Source organism: Suricata suricatta, chromosome 7 (genome assembly GCF_006229205.1).
Source record: "Suricata suricatta isolate VVHF042 chromosome 7, meerkat_22Aug2017_6uvM2_HiC, whole genome shotgun sequence".
In the NCBI taxonomy this organism is placed as follows: domain Eukaryota; kingdom Metazoa; phylum Chordata; class Mammalia; order Carnivora; family Herpestidae; genus Suricata; species Suricata suricatta.
The window spans coordinates 4,447,907-4,469,794 of record NC_043706.1 but is presented as its reverse complement, the minus strand read 5'-3'; the positions used below and the strand labels follow the sequence as shown (position 1 = coordinate 4,469,794).

At 50.3% G+C, this 21,888-nt stretch overlaps 1 long non-coding RNA gene across 1 annotated transcript; it reads right to left on the bottom strand.

Moving 5' to 3' along the window:
* Window positions 1-701: 701 nt before the first annotated feature.
* On the bottom strand, window positions 702-15,338 carry LOC115297121. The gene is made up of 3 exons (XR_003911289.1): window positions 15,172-15,338; window positions 5,748-5,813; window positions 702-738 (listed from the first exon to the last, which is right to left on the bottom strand). It is a non-coding gene; the product is annotated as an uncharacterized LOC115297121 (long non-coding RNA).
* Between the last annotated feature and the right edge of the window lie 6,550 nt (window positions 15,339-21,888).

Below are 21,888 nucleotides of genomic sequence, written 5' to 3'. Positions count from 1 at the left end.
GACTTTCACATTACAGGGATCCCAGAAGGAGAAGAGAGAAAAGGTGGCAGAAAATGTATTTGAAGAAATAATAGCTGAAAACTTCCCTAATCTGGGGGAAGGAAACAGAAAGTCAGATCCAGGAGGCACAGAAAGCCTCAAACAAAATCAACACAAGGAGGTCCACATAAAGACACATAGAAATTAAAATGGCAAAAAGTAGTGATAAAGAGAAAATTTAAAAAGCAGTAAGAGAAAGGGAAACAGTTACCTGTAAGGGAAACCCCATAAGGCTATCAGATGATTTTTCATCAATAGCTTGCAAACTCAAGGGCATGGCATGATACACTCAAAGTGCTGAAAGGAAAAGATCTGCAGCCAAGAAAAGTATCCAGCAAGGCTATCATTCAGAATAGGAGAGATGGTTTTCCAGATGAACAGAAGTTAAAGGAGTTCATCACCACTAAGCCAGTCATATAAGAAATGTTAAAGGGGACCCTTTGAGTGGAAAGAAAAAAAACCCATAAATGGGAGTAAAAACAGTAGGAAACACAAAGGCAGTAAAATTAAGATACTTTTAAAAATCATCCAAATAAGGGCACCTGGGTGGCTCAGTCAGTTAAGTGTCCGACTTTGGCTCAGGTCATGATCGCACAGTCCGTGGGTTCGAGCCCCATGTCTGTCAACACGGAGCCTGGAGCCTGCTTTGGATTCTGTGTCTCCGTCTCTCTCTCTGCCTTTCCTCAGCTCACTCTCTTTCTGTCTCAAAAATAAAATAAAGACATAAAAAAAAAATAAAATAAATAAATAAAGACATAAAAAATAAATAAATAAATAAATAAAAATCATCCAAATCAAAACCACAATGAGAAATCACTTACACCTATCCCAAAGGCTAAAACAAAAAACACAAGAAACAAGTGTTGGCGAGGATGTGGAAAAAAAGGAGCCCTCATGCACTGTAAGTGGGAATGCAAACTCGTGCAGTCACTGTGGTAAACAGTATGGAGGTTCTGTGAAAATTAAAAATAGGATTACCATATGACCCAGTAATGGTGCTGCTGGGTATTTACCCAAAGAATATGAGAACATTAATTCCACAGGATATGTGCACCCCATGTTTCTTGCATTATTTACAAAAGCAAATTAGGGAAGCAGCCCATATCAACACACGAATGGAGAAAGAAGTGGTAATATATACAAGACATGTTAGCCATAAAAAGAATGAAATCTTCCATTTGCAACACCATGGAGGAGTCTACAGAGTATAATACTAAGTGAGAGAAGTCAGAGAAAGACAATACCATATGATTTTGCTCTTATGTGGAATTTGAGAAACAAATGAAGGAAGGAAAAAAAAAAAGAGATGAACCAAAAAACAGACTCTTGACTACAGAGAACACAATGATGGTCTCCAGAGAGGAGGTGGGGGGGTGGGGGGGGCAGGGGAAATAGGCGAAGGGGATTAACTGCTCTGATCACGACGAGCACCGAGTAATGTATGGAATTGTCGAATCACTATATTGTACACCTGAAACTAACAACACTGTGTGTTCACTATACTGGATTCAAAATGTTAAAAAAATGACAGGAGAGGTGAGGAAGTTTATTCTGTGCCTCGACCCCTCCCCCAACTCCCAGCAATAGTCATGCCTTGAAAGAAAGGAAACGTAAAAAATGTTTTTTTTTTTTTTTTAATTTATTTTTGAGAGACAGAGAGAGACAGAGCAGGGGAGGGTCAGAGAGAGAGAGGGAGACACAGAATCCAAAGCAGGCTCCAGGCTCTGAGGTAGCTGTCAGCACAGAGCCCGACACGGGGCTCGAACCCACAAACCATGAGATCATGACCTGAGCCGAAGCTGGATGCTTAACCGACTGAGCCACCCAGGCGCCCCTAAAAGATGTTTTTTAATTTAAACTGAATTTCTGAGGCTAGAACTTTAAAAACAAAAACTGTCTTTTTAAGAATTGATCAAAATAAAATGGGATACTGGAATCCAGCAGACCATACGAATTAACTAAAGAGAATGTGCTCAAGGCTTTAGGAAAAACCTATTTCCTGTGATGAGTGTGAAAATCCCATGTGGCGTTGGGAACATTGTTCGTGGGCTCTGAGGAGCGGTCACTCTCCTGGCTGAGTCCCTGCAGGGAGCGCTTGTCCAGGACCAGGAGGAAGCTGACTCCTCCGAGAGGTCAGGACTCTGAAGACTAATGTAATATAAGGGCTTGAATGGAAGAAAGGAATGTGTTGTAAGCTTCTTTATGACTCCAAGGAAGGTTTTGTTTACTCTTTATTTAGCGCTCAGTATCTTAAAGCAAATCTTAAGTACATTCATGAACAAAAGAAAACTGGAGAATGGCATTAGATTAAAAGCTCCAGAGATTGTTGGATTCTGAATCACAGATGAGTCACTTTTGAAAGCCTGGGGTTCAGAAAGACAGTTTCATAAATGAATGCTACTTACAGTAAAACTGAAGGTGAAAAGACTCTCAAGGCTGCATAAGACGCTGTGTGAATCGGGGCTCTTGTGCGCGGAAGAAGGAAATTGCCTCCATTTGTCGTGTTTGGCTGCTAGTGTGGGTTTTATTAGACATTTAGATTAGTGTGCATTTTGCCACACGCATAAAGGAGAGCTGAGTTTCGTGAGGTCCGCTACTTCAGATTTATGCTCATCCACATGGAGCGGCCTGAGGAGTATCTTTGCTGAGCAGATGATACACAAGAGACTGAAGGGCAAAAGGAAGAGATCAACCTTCTAAAACACTTTGGAAGGTCAGCATGGAAACAGTGGGGACCCGACTGTAAGAAGTCCTTGTTTCTCTTCAGAAGTAAGAAGCCTGAGAATTTCTACAAGTCAATACTCGTCGGCCTATGTTGGGTTACGGTCTATTTTCCTTGTTTTCTGTACATGTTTAAAAGTGAAAATAATTTATGGGTACTTGTAAAAGAAACTGGTTGTATGAATTTAGAACGTAAATTCTGCTGTGATTTCTTTGAACTGGTGGCCGTTCGCCATATAGTGGAGGTCACAGTGATCTTAAATGCAAGGACAGGGCAATTTAAAAGAGAGCAAATGGGGGGAAATCAGGAGGGATAGTGCAGGGACTTTCCCGGAAAGGAAGCTGGAGGTAAGAGGCTGATGACCAGAAGGAAGTACCCTGCTGTTGTGCAGCGGAGGCTGAGGACCACAGGGGTGGGTCTGTCTGTACTGCCCCCCCCCCCCCCCCCCCCCCCCCGCACCCCTCCGCCACCCCTGCTGCTGGGGTGTGGGTCAGGGTGTTTGCTGACATCGGTCCCCCAAGCCCTGACACAGCAACAGCCGGAAGGAGCCGCTCGGGCAAATTTCAAATATTAAAACAAACAAGAGCAGGCCCATTACGAGCTTCATGATAAATTATATATATTCTTATAATAAATTGTTTTTACAATAAAAAAATAGAATTGTAAAGATACGCTCTAATGCGGGGTGTAGGGTTGTGGAAGCTGACAAAACATTTTCACACACACCGTCTGAGCGCTTATGACCACAGCGCAGAGTGGACGCCATCTGCCCGCCTGGCAGGTGGCCTGCAGAGGCTGAAGGGCAGTGTCACCAGGGAGCTGTGGCTGCGGGGGGAGGGGGAGCAGGAACCCCTTCCCAAGGTCAGAAGGGAAAGTGTGGGGAGCAACCTCCATGGGAGTGCTTGGTTACGAGGTGCTGACTCTGCAGGAGCTCAGCTGGGTGCAGACCCGGGGGTGCGCACAGCCCGGGAAGGGGGTCGCCAGTTTGGGGATGGCCTCTTACGCATGGTGACTCATGAGCGGCTTGAGTCGGGGGGCCCTGGTGGGTCCGGAGGGAGGCATCCTCTGGCAAGCCCCAGCGGAGTCTGTGAGCCTGCGCTGGGGAGGAAAGGGGCCCGGATGTGGGCCACCATATCCTGGAGCGATGGGAGTGGCCCTCGCCTGCCCTATTCTACCCCCAGCTCAGCCTCTGCGCGGCTGTGGGGAAATGTTAGAATCCACCACCAGGTTGGGAACCGACTGAACAAGTAGGCAGAGGCGAGTTTCATGGGCCAAGGGGTCGCCAAGGGATTGCCAAGCAGGGCTGCCTTCCTGGAGGCAGCAGCCCTGGTCATGGGGCAGGGAGTGGGGGCCTGACTCCTCCTAGTTCTGGAGGAGACGCGGAGGCGCCCGTCAGCCAGAAGCGGCCGGCTCTGGTCCAGGGAGCTGGGCGGTCGGGTTTCTGTCTCTCGTCCTTACCACCCTGTCTGGCATAGACAAGAAACGGGGGGCTCAGGGTAGACATTCCATGAAGACTTTAACACTCTGTTAGCGTTTTCCTTGTATTTCTCCGATTCCTGGACCTTTAGCACAGCTCTGGAGATGTGGTTCCCAGGGGGTGACCACACGCTCCTTCCGCTGCGGTCAGACACTGCGGTTCCGGAGTCCACCTTTGGGAGACGCCCACAGCTGTGTGCATTCACTGGGGCCCAGACTCTGAAATTTGGGGAGACACAGATGAGTTTCCTGAACGGACAGAAAATCACTAGAGTCAGAGACCATTGATTTGAGCTGGACCCGGCACTACACGCTTTAGCAGTGAGAACTGCCTGGCGTTGTAAAGAAGCGACTTTGGATCCTGGCTGTATCCTGTCACTCAGGAACTGTGCCATCCTTAGCAAGCCCTGCAGTCACCCTGAGCCCCTAAGTCCTTCCCTGCAAGCCTGGTACAATGGCCAACCTCACGAGGGCGACTGAGCGGTAAGTGAAAGAATGACTCACACAGCACCTGGCAAGGTGCCCCGCGAGATTCCCTTCCCGAGGCGATGGTGGTGTTCCCTCCCGCTCTCCTCTCTCTCTGAGCCTCAGTCCCCACGCAAGTGTAGGTCTCCTGACTGACAGAGCAGCTGGGAGTCTCCACTGGGAGAATACAGGCAGAAACACCTGCGCCCACAGAAGTCTGAGGTGTGAATCATTCACATCAGGCTGACACCCTGGGGCACGTCCCCTAGGCCACGCCAGCGTCAGGAGGCTGTGGACAGCAGTGGGTTTGGTCTGGTGCCGGGGGGCGGGGAGGCCCTGCGAGCCGGGCTGTGTGTCGGACCGTGGGAGCAAACACTGGACGGCCCTGGGATGCCCAGAGGCAGCACACCTGCAGGGTGTGCAGGTAAAGGCGGGGGGCACAAGTGACCAAGGGCGAGAAAGGATGCTTGCGTGCTGAACACGGAGAGGCTGAGTGGTCTCATCAGCTTCTCATAGGGGTCAGAGGCCTGGCCTGGAAACAGGCCCCATGGCCGTGGTGGGGGCACCTGTGGTCCCCGACGTCACAGGTGCCACAGACACGGAGCTGAGGGTGGTGAAGAGAGTCTGCAGCCTCACCTGAGGACGGCTTTCTCATTTTACAAAACCAAACAGCTTCATTTCAACCGTGAGGTTAAAGTCAACTTTGATCCAATGCAATCCAACTTCATTTAACTTCTCTTTAGAAGGAAATTGAGTTTTTGTCCTTTGGGGGAATTATAACTACGTCTGGGCTTTTATTTAAAAGCTGAATTAGGGGCGCCTGGGTGGTGCCCTCAGTTAAGTGTCTGGCGTCGGCTCAGGTCATGATCTCCTGGTTTGTGAGTTTGAGCCCCACATCGGGCTCTGTCCTGACAGCTCATCCTGGAGCCTGCTTCAGATTCTGTGTCTCGCTTACGCTGCCCCTCCCCCACTGGTGCTCTGTTTCTCTTAAAAATAAACAAACATTTAAAACAAAAGCTGGATTAAAAGCTGAAAGCAAACCTACATGACTTCCTTGAGAACTGAAGACATTCCTTCACTCTTTTCCTTCTGGGTGCAGGATTTATTGCTCCTGATGGAAAACACAACATTTTAACCCGAATTAGGGAGAAAAAATGGAGAGGGATAACACGGCAGCCAGAAAGTTCCCGAACCCCAGTAGGACTCCGGGGACCTCTGTGACAGTCTCTAACTCACTGGGGCCAGGACAGCGGTGCCCCGGCCTCCACGCTCCTACGTCGGTCTGATTCCGGGTCTCGCACTGGACGAAGCGATCCCCGTCTTGTATGCAGCTTCTACAACCACATACAGCGTCAAAGAAAAAAGAACGTAGAGTTGTCAACTTGTCTGACACATTCTGAACGGTAATCCTTTCCCACCGGTTGAATACGGTAGCCCTGAGGAGGCCCCACTGATACGCCCAGGGTACAGGCGAGGCGTCGTGGGGCTCCACAGACCTTCCTCGTCTAGGGTTTGCCTAGAGCTTCCCCAGAGAGGGGAACAGAGAGATGGAGGTCACTGAGACCTTGTGGGCTGTCCACACCGATGTCTACCATGTAGACCATTTAGCCCTTGGGGGCCCTTTACCCATGTCTTTTAAAGTTTATTTACTTGTCTGTTTGTTCTGAGAGTTCACACGTGTACAGGAATGGGCAGAGAGAGGAGAGAGACAATCCCAGGCAGGCTCCATGCTGTACTATTAGCGCAAAGCCCAATGTGGGGCTCATACCCATGAACCACAAGATCATGACCTGAGCTGAAATGAAGAGTCAGACACTTAACCAACTGAGCCATCCAGGCGCCGGTACTCATGCTTTTTGACTAGAGATCTTACTTCCTGCAAATAATCACACCCTATAAAAATACCCCCAACAGTGGGGTATTGCTCTGCCACGAAGAACAAACACTTGTGTGACAGCATAGGTGAACCTCAACATACTGAGCTAAGTGACAGAGGCCAGACTCAAAAGGCTACAGACTCTAGGCATCCATTTATAAGCCATTCTGGAAAAGGCAGAACAATAAGCCTAGAAGCAGGTCACTGGTTGACAAGGTGGGGGAGGAGGGGCTTGACAACAAAGGGGCAGGAGCAAATGTCAGGGCGGTGGCACCTCTAGATCTTGATAGTTGAGGTAGTTCTCCAGCCACAGATGTTTGTCAATGAACTTGACTAAAAACAAGTATTTTTAAAGGACCACTGACAAAGATTGGATGACACAGATGTTGAAGTATTTAAAGTGCCAATCGTGAAAAAATATTAAAATATTTTATAGTTTATTTTTTTGAGATAGAGGACAAGCTGGGGACGGGCAGAGAGAGAGGGAGCCACAGGATCTGAAACAGGCTCCATGGTTTTGAGCTGTCAGCACAGAGCCCGACATGGGGATCGAACTCACAAAGTGTGAGATCTTGACCTGAGCTGAAGTCAGACACTTAATCAACTGAGCCACCCAGGCATCCCAAAAAATAAGATTTATTGATGGATCGATAGGGGAATGGATGGCTGGATAGACAGGAGATAAAGCAAGGCCAGTGAAATCTCGGTGGTAGGATCTAGGCGGTAGTTGGATAGATGTTCCCACTATAATTCTTTTGAGGTTTCTGCATGTGAACATTGTTACTAATGAAATCTTGGAGCACGTTTAAAGAACACATCTAAGACATTTCCTTCATCACTGGCACCATTGAGAGAAGTGCTTGCAAGCCCTCAAAATTCCTTTCATGCCATGGCCTCTGATGGGCTCAAAGGAGCATCTTTTCTGAGCCTCTGAAGCCATGCCCATAGAAGTAAAGCTTCCTCTTGGTCCAGAGGGGGAGGCTCCCGGGGTTCTCTGCAGGCTCATTTACATGTATTTACTTTCTTCCCTTTAACACAAGATTAGCAAGCAAATCCCCTATGCTTTATTTTTTTTTGGTCACTTGTGTGGAAATTGAAGGATTGAATTAATTTGACTCTATGGGTAACAACTCCTCAGGGAACGAAGTTTTGGAAGGCAGCAATTCAGAGTCAGCAAACATCCCAGACTCTGTTTTTTCTGGGTCTTGCCCGGCTAGTCAGTGCGCAGGCTCCAGCTCTACACGCCTCTCTCATTCTGTAACGGGGACACGTGCCAAACCACCCCCCACAAGCATGAGAACACTGCTGGTGCCTTGGAGACCAGGCACCCATGGGACTGGCTGGCAAGGGGTTAGGGACCAGTCTGGCTTCCCCGTGGGCACTCATTTTGATGGGAAGATTCACCCTTCCAGGAGCATGTGGGGACTAGTTCTACCCCACTCACCCTGTGGGGACAGTAGAGGCAGCGCGGCATGGCCACACAGTGCCACACTCCAGGCGAAGTGAGGGATTAAGCGGACGCTTCGGTCCACGTCCAGTACAACCCACTTTTACAATTGTGGTCTTTCTGTGTGTGTATTTAAGTGAATCAGATAAGATCAACTGCACAAACTCTGCAAGCCCTTGTGTGTATTTATTTGGCCTTATGGACCCCGTCTAAAGAAATTCATGGCTGTTGACGGATGCAGAAATGTATTCGAGATAGATTGCTGCATGAGATGAGGAATTTGCAGAACAGACCCAAGAAAACAATACGTTTAGTATATTTTAGTCCAAGAAATGAGAGCGCTATGCGGCACGGTCGTGGGCTGGAGGAGTTCTAGACCCCCCTCTGCCTTATGCGTTTGTATATTGCTTGATTCTTACACCACAGAGACGTAACGGCTTTGTATCAGCTCGGAACAAAACAAAGACGTTTGTTTTCTAGCATTACTGCCCAAGCTCATCGTCTTCTCAGTCTTGACAACTGGTGTGTGTGTGTACACACCTGCACACGCCCCACACACACGTACTTATAGGCAGTTAAACAATTTCTGATCTTGCTCTTTCGAAGGAAAACCCAGTGCGCACATAGTGGGTTATATTGGCTCACATATTTCGAGATGGTTTCCATCCCCTAGCACCCTCCTCTCCCTCCCCCCAAACTTGATCCACTAGCTTAATGCTACCCAGAAAATGTGCTCTTTTGCTAATTTTCTGCTTCTAAGCAGAGGCCAACTTGCTATTCTAGTGATTAACTTTGGGGCTCTTTGTGTCTGTCTACAAACAACGAATCTGAGAATAAAAGGCTTTGGAATCTGTCACCAAGCCCTGAATTCTCTAATCCCACTGCTGTTTTCATTTTTTTTTTTTTTTAATTTTTGTTCATTGTAGTAGTCTATGTTTCTTCTTCCTCTCCTTCCCATTTCCCTCCACACCCTCTCTTTTGTCCACTCTTGGCTGGAGACAGCTAAAATATCTGTCCAGATCAATGTACATACAAAGAGAGTACTTTCTCAACCAACAGAACCCCCTTGAATTATTCAAAGTATCTCCCTTTCTCGGGTTTCCCACCCCTTTTGTCCTTGACAGCAGGAGCTGGAAAGGGCACTTGGCAATGGCACTCCCAGACTCGGTCACTAAGGCAGGAAGCAGGGTGAGCCTTCTGCAAAGCGATTACTCTTCTGGACCACGAGAAACGAGGTAGTGCCGCGTTTGGAGGTATATAAATGATCCTTACATCAGCGGGAACGCCGGGGTCCCTAAACCAAACGCAGCTGAGTTCTCTGTAACCGGCAGGACTGTGGGGCACAGAAGATGTAGGCCTGGGGGGCTGGAGGGGGGCAGCTGAAGCTGTTAGTGGACAGTTTTAGCAGGTGGATAAAATGGGCCTAGAACAGAATGTGTACCTTGGGGATTACAGGGAATGTTCTAAAGGCATCTTTATAGTTGGGGGGCCCCCTCATTTACCTGCTCCCAAATCGTTAAGCTTATGGCTTTGTAGGAGACAGACACCACACCAGGAGTTCTGTGGGGGGTAAGACGGACCAGAGAGGCCCAGCCTGCCGCGCAGCTGCGCTGGAAGGAATGGACACTCTGGGTGATTCCGGCAGAGTCACACGGCGGCCACACAGCGTCCGTGCCCCTAGGATGTCCGAGCGTCTGTGAAGTGGGTGGCCTCCCAGCCCGGGCCGACCCCCAGGGGAGGGGGAGGGCGGTGGGGAGAGGGAGGGTCGCCAGGCCCAAGTCCGGCCAGCGAGAGGAGGGCCAGCACAGAAAGCCCACGATAAGCGGCCACTTGCTATGGGGAAGGAGGGGCCACCTGTGCTGTGGTGGCCCCGTGGGGACAGAGGCCACTGAGAAAGGCGCCCTGCGCATCCCCTTCCGTCGCCTCTCTGGCTCCCTGGGACCTGCCCGGGGCATTGGGCCTCAGCTTCTGCTGCATCTGGAGCCCCCTACTATTTTGAACAGATGCCAAGAACTTTCTAGGGACTGGGGTGCTCTCCAAAGTCACCCCGGGGTGAGGAGGAGCCGCCATGCTCTTACCTCCTTGGGCGGAACTGCCCAGGACAGCTGCGGACCTCTTCTGAAACCTCGCAGGCCCCCGTCTGGCCCGTCACAAAGACGAACACCACCGCCCCAAGCCAGGAGAACAGTCGGAGAAGCAGATCGGACAACCAAGTCACGTTCCCCCTGGGAAGGAAGTCACCAGCGGTGTCTCTGAGACCGCAGCACCCCTAATCTCAACCGTGGATCAGCTCTGTCACTGTTGCCTTCCCAGGGACCCCGAGGGCTTGCTTCCACTCCTGCCACTGGGGTCCATGGGGTGCCATCCAGTGGCCTTGTCCATCAGAGCTCCGCCAGACACGGAGGCAAAACCTTTCGAGTTCGAGAACAAGACGTCCTTGGGCTGCATGGTCTGGATGTATTTACTTGGACTGAGAATGGCCTGGGGACCCACCAACCGGAAAACACCGTGTTTTCCAGAACAAAGGAGCTTCGCATCCCCAGGGGCCAGAGTGGCATGGTGGGACCCTCCTGCCTGGGGTGGGATGTGGGGGCGGGTGATGTCAGAAGGGCCACCTTCCCCAGCACGCGTTCCCTGCTCCCCCCATCAGCCCCAGAGCACTGGTGGCCCCTCTCTACTGTCCCCCACGTCACTGTCACCACTTGAGTTCTCAGATTCCACCAGCCGTCACAGCCATGTGCCAGGCACTGTGCAAGGAGGGGACACAATTTATGTCGTCGAGCCTCCGCGGCAGCGCCTGGAGGCTGGCATCGTTATGACAGCCATGTTGTGCTTGGGGAAGTGGATACCGGGGAGGCAGAGGGACTCCCCCACAGCCAGTCACTAAGAAGCCTCTCCTTGCCAGGCTTCCGGACCTCAGTGCCCCCTAACTGTGGCAGAGCAAAGGAAAGGCAGGATCACAGGCACCTGCCCCTCACTGCCACAGCCACCCCGACGCCGCTGCCCTCCTCCAGGAGGTGCAGGTGCCCACGGAGCTATTGCTCACACCCCTCTTTACTTGGGGTCTCAGATTAGGAGCCTGAAAAGGGTTCCAGGGTGTCAGACGAGCCCCTCTTCGGTCTGCCCACCAGCCCGTATTTGGGCCTTTCTCTGGTGGCCCCTTTTAAAATGCAAATATCCCAGGGGAACCTGGGTGGCTCAGTCGGGTTGGGTGTCTGACTGGGCTCAGGTGTGATCTCCCCTGCTCATGCTTTGTTTCTCAAAAATAAACATTATAAAACTTTTTTTAATGCAAATATCTCTAAGAAGAGTACACATTATAACTCTCATACCTTGGTTCCACATGACTATACACACCTCATTACAGTCACCGGGAGTGGAAGGAAGCAGCCAGGGGTGGTGAGGGAAGATGGACTTTGGGAGTCATTGCTTTAATAAGAATATAATTTTTTTGAAAAAAAATTTTTTTGAGAGAGAGAGAAAGACAGTGTGAGCAGGGGCGGGTCAGAGAGAGAGGGAGACACAGAATCTGAAGACAGGCTCCAGGCTCTGAGCTAGCTGTCAGCACAGAGCCTGACATGGGGCTTGAACCCACAAACCATGAGATCATGACCTGAGCCAAAGCCGGACGCTCAACCGACTGAGCCACCCAGGCAGCCCTAAAAAGAACATAATTTTGATTGAACTCAAACCTTTACTGAGTATGCTAGGTGCTCTTTTGCTAAGAGTAATAGGCCTACAGAGCATGATCAGAACTGGTTTTATTTGAGGAGATTTGAATATGGACTGTGTACTGAATAATATTATGGGATTGTTGATACTATAGGCAGTTACGTAGGAAAAGGACCTTATATTTTTTATAGATGCTCTTACTAAAATATTTAGAGATGTTTTAATAACTGAATTTTAATGTTTTTTTATTTTTGAGAGAGAGAGACACACACAGAGTGTGAGTAGGGGAGTGGCAGAGAGAGGGAGACACAGAATCTGAGCTGTCACCACAGAGCCCAACGCGGGGCTTGAACTCATGAACCATGAGATCATGACCTGAGCCAAAGTTGGAGGCTTAACTGACTGAGCCACCCAGGTGCCCCTCTGCAATTTATTTTAAAATATTTTGGCAGGAAGTAGATAAAGCAAATATGGCAAAATGGTAATAATTGTTAAATTTAGGTGATGGGTGTATGTGATTCATTATATTATTTTCTCTATTTTTCTGTATAATTAAAAATTTTCATGATACAAAGAAAAACAAAGCTTTCCAATAGCTCAGAATCCATGTTCTGCTATAAGGATGACAGGTTCTGTGGTAAGCAGAATTCTAAGATGGTCCCATGATTCCTGTCCCTGGCAGACATGCTCTGTGTAATTCCCTTATTTAGAGCATGGGCAGGACTTGGAATATTATGAGATTTTAGTTCCATAATTAGGTTACATGGGCAGATGAAAGATTTTGCAGATGTAATTAAGATCCCTGATTAGTTGATTTTGAACTAATCAAAAGGAGATTGTGCTGGGTGGGCCTGGCCTAATCAGGAGAGCTCTTTAAAGGAGAGATTAAAAGCAGTTTACCTTGAGAAAGCGGAACTGCCATGTTGTAGAGAGGGCCATGTGGGGAGCCTTTCCTGGCTAAGGGCCTCCATCCTACAACCACAAGGAACTAAATTCTGCCAACAACTGTTGAGTTTAGAAAGAGACTCTGAATCTCAGAGGAGACCGTGCTTCTAGCTGATGTGCTGGCCAGAGCATTGGCTGACCCTGAGCAGACCCAGCTGATTAGTGCCCAGTCTCCTGACTGATGGAGGCTGTGTGGTAATAAATGTGTATTGTTTGAAGACAGTAAGATTGTGGTAACTGGTTACAAAGCAATAGAATACAAATACAGGTTTATGCTGTTGAGGCAAATCTAATTAATTAGAAATAACAGCACTTGGCTGGAAAGGATTCCAAGCCTGGGCCTGGCTTCCCTGGGTGAGGAGAATGGTGGTTGATTAGCAATGTCTGCATGGGCATGAAGTACAGAGTTGATTAGCAATGTCTGCATGGGCCCGGAAATGCACAGTAGTGGCATGTGTATCCCTTATTGCCATTCAAGGTCCCTTTGTGAATTTGGGGGAAAAGGGTTATTAACTGATTTTTCTTAATGACAGAATCACCCTGAGGGTTATTCTTGGGTCTCTGCATCAGAGGGGATGACGACCTGAGAGAAAAGCCTCAGGGGAAGAGGACAGAAAAGGTTATCAAAGATTGAGTTTAGCAACTGCAAAACAATGTCTAGCGCCAGCCTCCCAGGCTGGTGTTTACAGTGAGAAGCTTCTCCATTGTTCTTTCTCTCTCTGCAGGGTCTTCACTCTTTTTCCCTTCCCCTGGCCTCTAATCCTCAGCCTTCAAACAGGCACAGGTGTTCCATGCATTGGAGAAAATCAACCCCCGACAAAGTCACCTGATCCACTGCTGATTCTGACTCACACTGACTCTAACACCGCGGGCCGCCTGACCACTCCGGAGGAATGTCGGAGTCCCCCCTTCCTCAGACGCTTATGCCAAAGAGATCAGGGCAGCCTGCTTAATGTCAAACTTGGATTAAGCATTTATTACCACCTCCTTGTTTCAGGTTAGAACCATGCAGAAACCTTCTCCCAAAGCCCAGGTGTTAGTCCCATAATTTAAGTAAAATCGCTGTAATGAAATCGGTCTTTCTCCCAAGTTCTTGCTTGTCGAGGGCAGGCTGCCCCCCTCACCCCAACCAGCGCCATACAACAACACAGATCATACCCCGTCCGTTCTCAGCGACACACCCCACACCGGAGGTCCTATCCGAAATCGGTGGGACCACCGCTCTTTTCCTTTGGACGCAGAATGAAAGCTCACAAAAGCTAGAATCTGAACTCAAGGGAGGTTCAGGTGAAAAAGCAGGCGGGTAAGAAGTCCGGGCTCTGGGAAAAGGTCATGGCTCTTCCACTGTATTAAAGATTTTGCTGGTGCAGTTTCTCACCATTTGAAACCCAAGCAGCCCAGCTTGGCCTCCCACGCTAATAGATCGCCACTGTTTGCTGTTTATACTCTCCAAGTACTTGTCCCTCTGTCTTCACTGGGGGCTTCTAACACAGGAGAAAGTCTTGCCTACACATAACAAGGCTTAACTAGCACCATGTGGTGGGTGCTTAGTGAGAGCAACACCCAGCCCTCAAGCCAGGGCCCTGGTGTCCACAGCAGTCACACTCTGCCACGGAGCCTACTGTCCGTTAGTTAGTATTTAAAGAGTTAACTGCTTGTGTTTAGACTTGAGGGCTTGGACTTAGAAACGAGTATGTATTTGTTCCCTGGAAAAGTCCGTAAACCTAGCCCCTTGGGCCTCCATTCCTCATGAAAACAATCTGACAATCTGTTGCCTTTTTATGGGGGGCACATGTGTTTCCCCGTTTCACCGCAGTCTCTGCCCGTCCCTGTTGCCTCCTCAGCCGAGACCAGAGCCCACTGCAATTTCTCATCATGGTTTTCTCATGAGGGTGCTGTGAAAACAGCCCCGGAGTTGCGTGCCTCAGCAGTGTGGCCCCTCGATTTGCCATGTGGGGTCAAAGGACCCTCGCCAGCACCAGACTCACGCCGCCCGGGGACTCACTGGTGGGTACTCGTCTGGCCGTTTATCAGGAACGCCTAGTCTTTCTCAGATCCCTGCAACACTGAACGCTCCCTTTCCGTCAGCGTTTCCGCCCCATCAAGGGGTGCCTCAGTGAGAGTCGGGTAATTTCAGAAACACACAACTGTTCCTTTAAAGGAAATGTGACTCAGCCGGGTCTCACCCACTCTAGCTGCCTGCCTGTTCCGGTCAGATGTCACAGGCATTGCCCCCCGCCCGTAATAAACGAAAGTTCCAATTCACACAACTCCTCAACTGGTGTAAGTATTCATTTGTAGTTTCCATCTAGATGCAGAAATAGAGAGAGAGGCCCTCTCTCTCCTGCTACTTGAAACAAAGCGTATTTTGTTACCTCTAATTAGGATAGAGCCGCAGGAAGGAAAGGGGAAGAAGGGGGAGGAGGAGGACGAGGGTCTTGGGGAGAGGGTGCCGGGGCGGGAGGGGTGCGTGGGGGAGGGCAGGCCAGCGCAGGCGAGGGGCGCAGGCCCCACCCTTGAGACACTCACGGTTGAGCTGCCTCCTCCGGATTCTGTCCCTCCATGGCCTGCTTCTGACCCAGTGTAATCGTGAAGGTAGCACCATGGTCCCAGCGCGAGCCTTCTACAACCTTCTCATGGCAGGAGCAAAAGGGCGCCCGGGGATACGGAAGCCAAGTCCAATGGCATTAAAAAAAAAAAAAAAAAAGCAAAACACAAACCGTCCTCTCTTTTTTGTATCTGAGGCTTCCGTTGACTTCTTTATCTTCTAACTTGCTTTTCCTTCCCTTCCCTTCGCTCCGCGCTGGCCCGAAGGCAGCTGCCGCGGCCGCGGGCCGAGCCTGCCCCGGCCTCCTGTGCCATGTTTTATGCATGAAGAGGACGGGCGGTAATTTATTCCAGCGCGGCTCCTGTGTCCCCGGCGTCAGCGGAGCCGGGCGCCGGGGCAGGTGCACGGGGGAGAGCGGCCCCCGGGGGGCAGGGGGGTCCCCGTCTGCAGGCAGGTCCGGCGGGGCGCCCAGAGCCCCCCGCAGCGCAGCGGCCCAGGGACCCGCTGTTGGGGCTCCAACACCTGGGAGATGCCCGGCTCCTGGCACAGGACGGAAGAACAGTAAATATTTGTTGAATGAATGAATGTTCCGTGATAACCGCATAAGGACTTTTTGGGCCTCCCCGGGTCCTTTACGCCAGTTACCTGCTCGGCTCTCTGTCCTCAAATACGCTCAAATACGCTTGCTGTCTCTCCCTGTACTTTGTACAAAGACCTTACGCCCTCCCCCTGACACCCGCTGGAAATCTCCTTTTCCCGTGAGCAGTCCTGAACCCACCCCCGGGGCAAGCCCGGTACACCTGTGCCCCTCCGGCCCTCGGGCCGTGGCCAGATGGCCCTCACCTGCTGGAGCTCCGGTTGCTCGCTCTCCAAAAGCGAGGAATGATATTCTTTCCCCGAGCCACCGAGCCGCCGCGGACAGCGGTTCGCATGGGAAATGGGGGACATCGAGGAGTGGGTGAGGCAGTCCCTCTCCCCCACATCCATAGCCCCTCCTCAGACCACCCAGAATAAATATACAGTGCGAGTAAATACATGGTGTTGGCTCTAAAAACACAGCCTCAGAGGGGCCCCAGGTGCTGCGCAGTCCCGGCCGTCTGGAAGCATCCTCACGCAGAGCTGGTCCGGGAGGGACGTTCTCCCGGATCGCCCTTCCCTGCGCGGCCTCAGACTGCCGCACAAGGCCTGCAGTCATTGGGCAAGGCCTTAGAACAGTCTTGCCATGAGGTTGGAACTGGGAAAAGTGACACTCAAGGTCCCAAATTTACCCCAAGGGAATCCACCAGCTGCCTGAAGGCAGAGTCCCTGGCGTCTCTCTTCGGAGCCTCTGGTAGGCTGAGGGCAGGGGGACCGTGACTGCGGAGAGATCAGAGTCTGGAGGGCGGTAGTGGCCACAGCCAGAGGTGTGCTGTGAGCACAGCTTAGTCCCAGGAACAAAATGACCCACAGGTGCACCCCCCCTCCCCCGCGCCAGGGTTGTAGAGACGCAGGGAGATAAAGTTAAATAACTCCAGGGTTGGCAGCGCATTGGACCGCTCTCCCCAGAGCTCAGTGGCTCTGGGCCTGGCAGGGGATAGAGTACATTCCCAGATGTCTGGGTGCAAACGTGTGGTAGACAGCTGACCAGCTTCGTGCCTTGAACATCACCATGCCTCAGTTTCTTCATCTGTAAAATGGGGATAAAAATGACAGCCGCTGCCTTCAGCTTATGCTGCTGTCCTGAGTGGATAAAAGGACGTAGACTGTGCTCAGTGTAATCACATCGCTCCTGGTTGTCACGCCCCCGCTGTTAATCAGCAATGCAATTTCATGAAGGGCGGCAAATTCCCTGGGCCTTTGTTTCCTTAGATGCAAAACGAGGCAGGGCGGAGAGGAGGGAATCTGGAGTATTAGTTTTCTATTGTTGCTTTAATAGATCACCACAAATTTAAAAGAACACAAGCATCTTACAGTTGGGAGGCCAAGTTCTGGAATGGGTCTCACCAGGCTGACCCCACGCTGTCTGCAGGACTGCGTTCCTTCAGGAGGCTCTAGGGGAGGATCTGTTCCTGGCTTCCAAAGGCTTCTAGGGGCTGCTCGTAGTCCTCGAGTCTATGTCCAGGTGATCTCTGTTAGCCTGAGGGCCCACCACTCCGGGGGCCCTTTACACCAAATGCAGTGGCTTGGTAATTGAGGGTCAGGTGGGGCTTGGTTTGTCTAAACAATCACCGCTGGACCCTGGTAATTTTCCAAAGCAGGGGGAGGGCGGAGAGCAAGATCAGCACAAAATCTATGTAAGGTCGCCATTGAGAAGATTTTATTGGCTATTGCAAAGGGACATGACCCCCTAGAATGACACAGTATGAGAAAACCAGGTGTTGGACGAGGCCTAGGAATGGATGGTCTCACAGTTTTTCTGCCCTTGACCTCCACGATCATTCACTGCACCGCATCTCTGCTCTTTCTGGCACTAACAGGCAAAGAGAGGACGCTCCCTTCTGCCATCTTGGTTCACTGTTAACTCTTCAAAGTCTGTGCCCATAGTGAACTTGAATCTAGAGTGTGTGATACAAAAGGAAGCACTTTTTTTTTTTGCAATCAGTTATCAGACCCTCCTTCCTCCCCGTGAAGCCACACATTTCCTCCAGCCTGTGCCGCATGAGTCACTGCTTTTCTTCTGCACATAATTTACAACAGCAGATGAGGGGGCCGAGGGGCGGAAAGTACACTTAGGTCTAAACTGAGAGGCACTTGAAAAGTTTGCATTTCCTCTTCTCTTGTGCATTTAAATAAAATCGTCCCCCTTGACTCACGATAATCACGATAATCACGGAGAGACTGGTGGGGGGGGGGCGGTGGAGCAAGAAGCAGAGGACTTTCCACCGATCTTTCCGGTTCTTTCTGGTCACATTGGCCGTGCTGTGGCCCACGACTCATCTCATACGGTTCCCCTTTCTGATCCCTCAAGCTTTCCCTTTTTCCTTCACCAAACTTGCACTTGAAAATGGCTGGAACAAACGGTCTGTGGAGTCTCACCCTCCCGGGGAACATTCTTGTCTGGGCCAAGGGTCGAATCTCAATTTCTGACTCTTCTCTAGGCTTCTGCTGCCATTAAATTTTCCCAAGTTGCAGGATTTCATGGCGAAAACAGAGATTCTGCCAGGAGCAGTGTGTTTAAAAGAACACAGGGGGAAAAAAAGGGCATAATTATGAGCTCCTTTCTTCGTTCTCCCTTTATTCGTTTCCAGGAGATGGAGACTAGATGTTAGGTTCAGGAGAAAGCGCACCAGCAGGCTTATTTCTGCTTTAAAACTGTCCTGGGGAGGAGCAGACTTTCAAGAACTCGGTGGAGAATGGAGACCGCTGAGCGGAGACGCATGGTGCTTCTTTTAAAGCAAACTGCGAAGGAAAACTTGGCATTATTTTTAAATAAAAGCTTATCAAACACCAGGAGGAAAGAAATGCACGGCGCTTTCTTTCTCTCCTGCCACAAACACACATTAAAAAGGACCCAGGGCTCAGCTTCCTGCCTGGAAACTGGAAGGGAGCGGGCGGCAGGGCCTGGCTGTGGCTCCCTGGCTGGCTTCGACCCGCACGGATGGAGCGCTCACCAACAAGCAGGGCGCGTGTTGCAGGCTTTAAGTCATTATATGCTTTTGTTTAATCTCCCCCATGTTCTTATTAATAAGTAGTTACAGCCATCTCATTTTATTAATGTTCATTTATTTTTGAGAGAGAGACAGAGCATGAGTGGGGGAAGGGCAGAAAGAGAGAATCCGAAGCAGGCTCCAGGTTCTGAGCTGTCAGCACAGAGTCCAATGAGGGTCTCAAACTCATGAACCACGAGATCATGGTCTGAGCTGAAGCTGGACATTTCACCGACTGAGCCACCCAGGCTCCTCTATAGAGTAATCTCATGTTACAGACAAAACAGTGAAGGCTAAAGAGCACTTATTCCAAATAGTAATTATCAAATACGTACAGGTCTCTACATATATTCATTCATATTGCTGTCATTGCACTCATGAGCCCATTTTATAGATGGTGAAACTGAGGCACAGAGAAGGTTAGTGATTTGCCGCGATCACACACCTAGCAAGTGACTGAAATGGGATTTGAATTCAGATAACCTGGCTCTGTATTTAACTGCAACCTATATGAACTCTTCGGATTAAGTCAGTGAAAAACAGGCCAGGGTAACTGCGTGCTGTATGCTCTGGACCCAGTGCCCGTGAGGCTTGGCAGCAACACTCCACCTTTTTTTTTTTAATTTTAATGTTCTTTATTTATTTTTGAGAGACAGAGAGATACAATGGGAATAGGGGAGGGTCAGAGAGAGAGGGAGACACAGAATCTGAAGCTAGCTCCAGGCTCTGAGCCATCAGCACAGAGCGCCATGCAGGGCTCGAACCTACGAATGTGAGATCATGACCTGAGCCGAAGCTGGATGCTTAACCAACTGAGCCACCCAGGCACCTCCCCCCATTCCACCTTTGAAACATGTACCATGTAGCCTTGGCAAAGGCAATTATGGAGCCGTCAAGAATTCAAATATTTGACACCTATTAGAGAATTTTCTTAGACAACACTAGGTCCAAAAGTATCGTATCAGAGAAAATGAGATGGAGGCTCAGAGACGTCATGACGCGTGGAAGTATGCACAGCAAGTCAGTGGATCCGGGGGCACCGTCGTCATCCAGCCCATCCCCAAACTTCAATACAGTGTTCTTCCCAGTGCTGCGGAGACTCGAGTTCACAGGAGCTTTGAGACTAGAACGGTTTTGGAGGATGGTTTTCACGGAGCAGAGACACAATTGTGAGTTGGCCTCTGGAAGAGAAGGAAGAGGCAGAGGAGAGAGGCCAGTGCCTGCGTGCTCTCTTCTTGCCCCTCACCGCCCATCAGTGCCTCTCTCCTTCCTCCCTTCCCCCTCCAGCCGGCTCCTTCACAGCACTTCCTGTCTTAGTGAGCAGCCCCGCCTCCCGACCCGTCACTGCAGCCAGTGAGGGGGGCCCTTCTCCTCGCGCTGGCCCTCAGGCCCCACATTCGGGGCGGGGGTTCTACTCCCAGTCACCTCTCAGATCTCCTCTCTAGCCACCACCACAGTCACCGTCCTGGCCCAGAGCACCATCACTGGTCACCTGAACCTTGACGACCTCCTCACTGATGTCTCTGTGTCCCATTGTGGGCCACCCACTCATAGCCAGAAGCGTCTTTTGAAAATCCAGGAATGACCACATACGACTCCGAGGCAAAGCCCTTTGGGAAGGTGGATGACTCTTAGGATAAAATCCAAACTCCTTCACCTCACTGATGAGCTAACTGTCCCGTGAGAGTGGAGGAGGGGCAACAGGTAATGAAGACATTCATCTCCTGGAAGATGACGCTGGGAGTCTTGTCCCAAGGGCTCAGCCCACAGGCCCAAGACAGAGACAGGACCCAGGCACTGAGTCTGAGCTCCAGGAGGCAGAGACCAGAACAGCACCGGGGAAAGAGATGCAGCAGTAACTGGGGCAGCAGCGGCTGTGAGCCTGCTGAGTAGCGACCCACCCTCTGTCCCAAGAGCCCTCAACCTCGACAGTCCTCACCAGGCCTCCCTGAGGGACAGTCTCCCTTTCTTCCGTAATTGAGAGCCCAGATCTTTTCAGTGTTAAAATAATTTATTATGCAAGTGACATCCATGGTGGTGGGTCGCCTCCATCTGGCATGGTAGGGGCGGGGGCGAGTCCGTTGTCTCTGCCGACTCCGCCGGCCCGATGCAGATGGAAGCAACGTACAAGGTAGTGTCTGTGTAACCTTTGTGGTGGCCTCCTCTGGGGACACTCAAGATGTACAGGACAAGTTTGTCCTTATTGTGTCTATGACGGGATCCAAGTCTTCTTCCATGTCAATGTCCTTGGATCCGGAGCCTTCCCAGCCTTGTCAGAAGAGAAGGAGTAGAAGATCCATGATCTGAAGATAGCTTCCCTTCTCGTTACCCCTAAGTAAAATCCAAGAATCAGAACCTCCCAGAACTTCAGAGCTGCAGAGAACTCGGGGATCACTGCCTGACCCTTCACGTCCGGGGAGGGAAGCAGAGACTCAGACACAACTGTCTGCTCAGTGGCACAAAACCAATGAGTCCCCATTGTTCTGAGTCATAGTTTGGGGCTCTTTCTACATTCACAGGCCATTACAAACCTGACTTCTCAAGTATGAAATGCACACATTTCTCAGCAATGTTTTGAACATTGTCTTAAGTGTGAGCAAACGGCATCACAAGAACTATATTTTAAAAAATTTTTTAATGTTTATTTATCTTTGAGAGAGACAGAGTATGACTGGGGGAGGGCAGAGAGAGAGAGAGTGGGAGACAGAATCCGAAGCAGGTTCCAGGTTCTGAGCTGTCAGCACAGAGCCCAATATGGGGCTTGAACTCACAAACCTTGAGCTCATGACCTGAGCTGATGTTGGCCACCTAATCGACTGAGCCACCCAGGCGCCCACCGAAAACTGTATGTTAAGATGATGCTATGAAACCAGAGCGTCTCAAAGGTTTCACATGTGGTTCCCAGAGGGATATTTATCTGATTGGGGGCACGTATATTTTTACATATTTTTAGGACAGAGAGGGAGGAGAGTGCAGGGAGAAAAGGAAGCGACAGTGAGGGTATTCCCTCCTTGATGTCTCTGCCGAGTGTCCTAGACTCACAAGAAGCTGCCTGAGGGTGGTTGTCCAAGC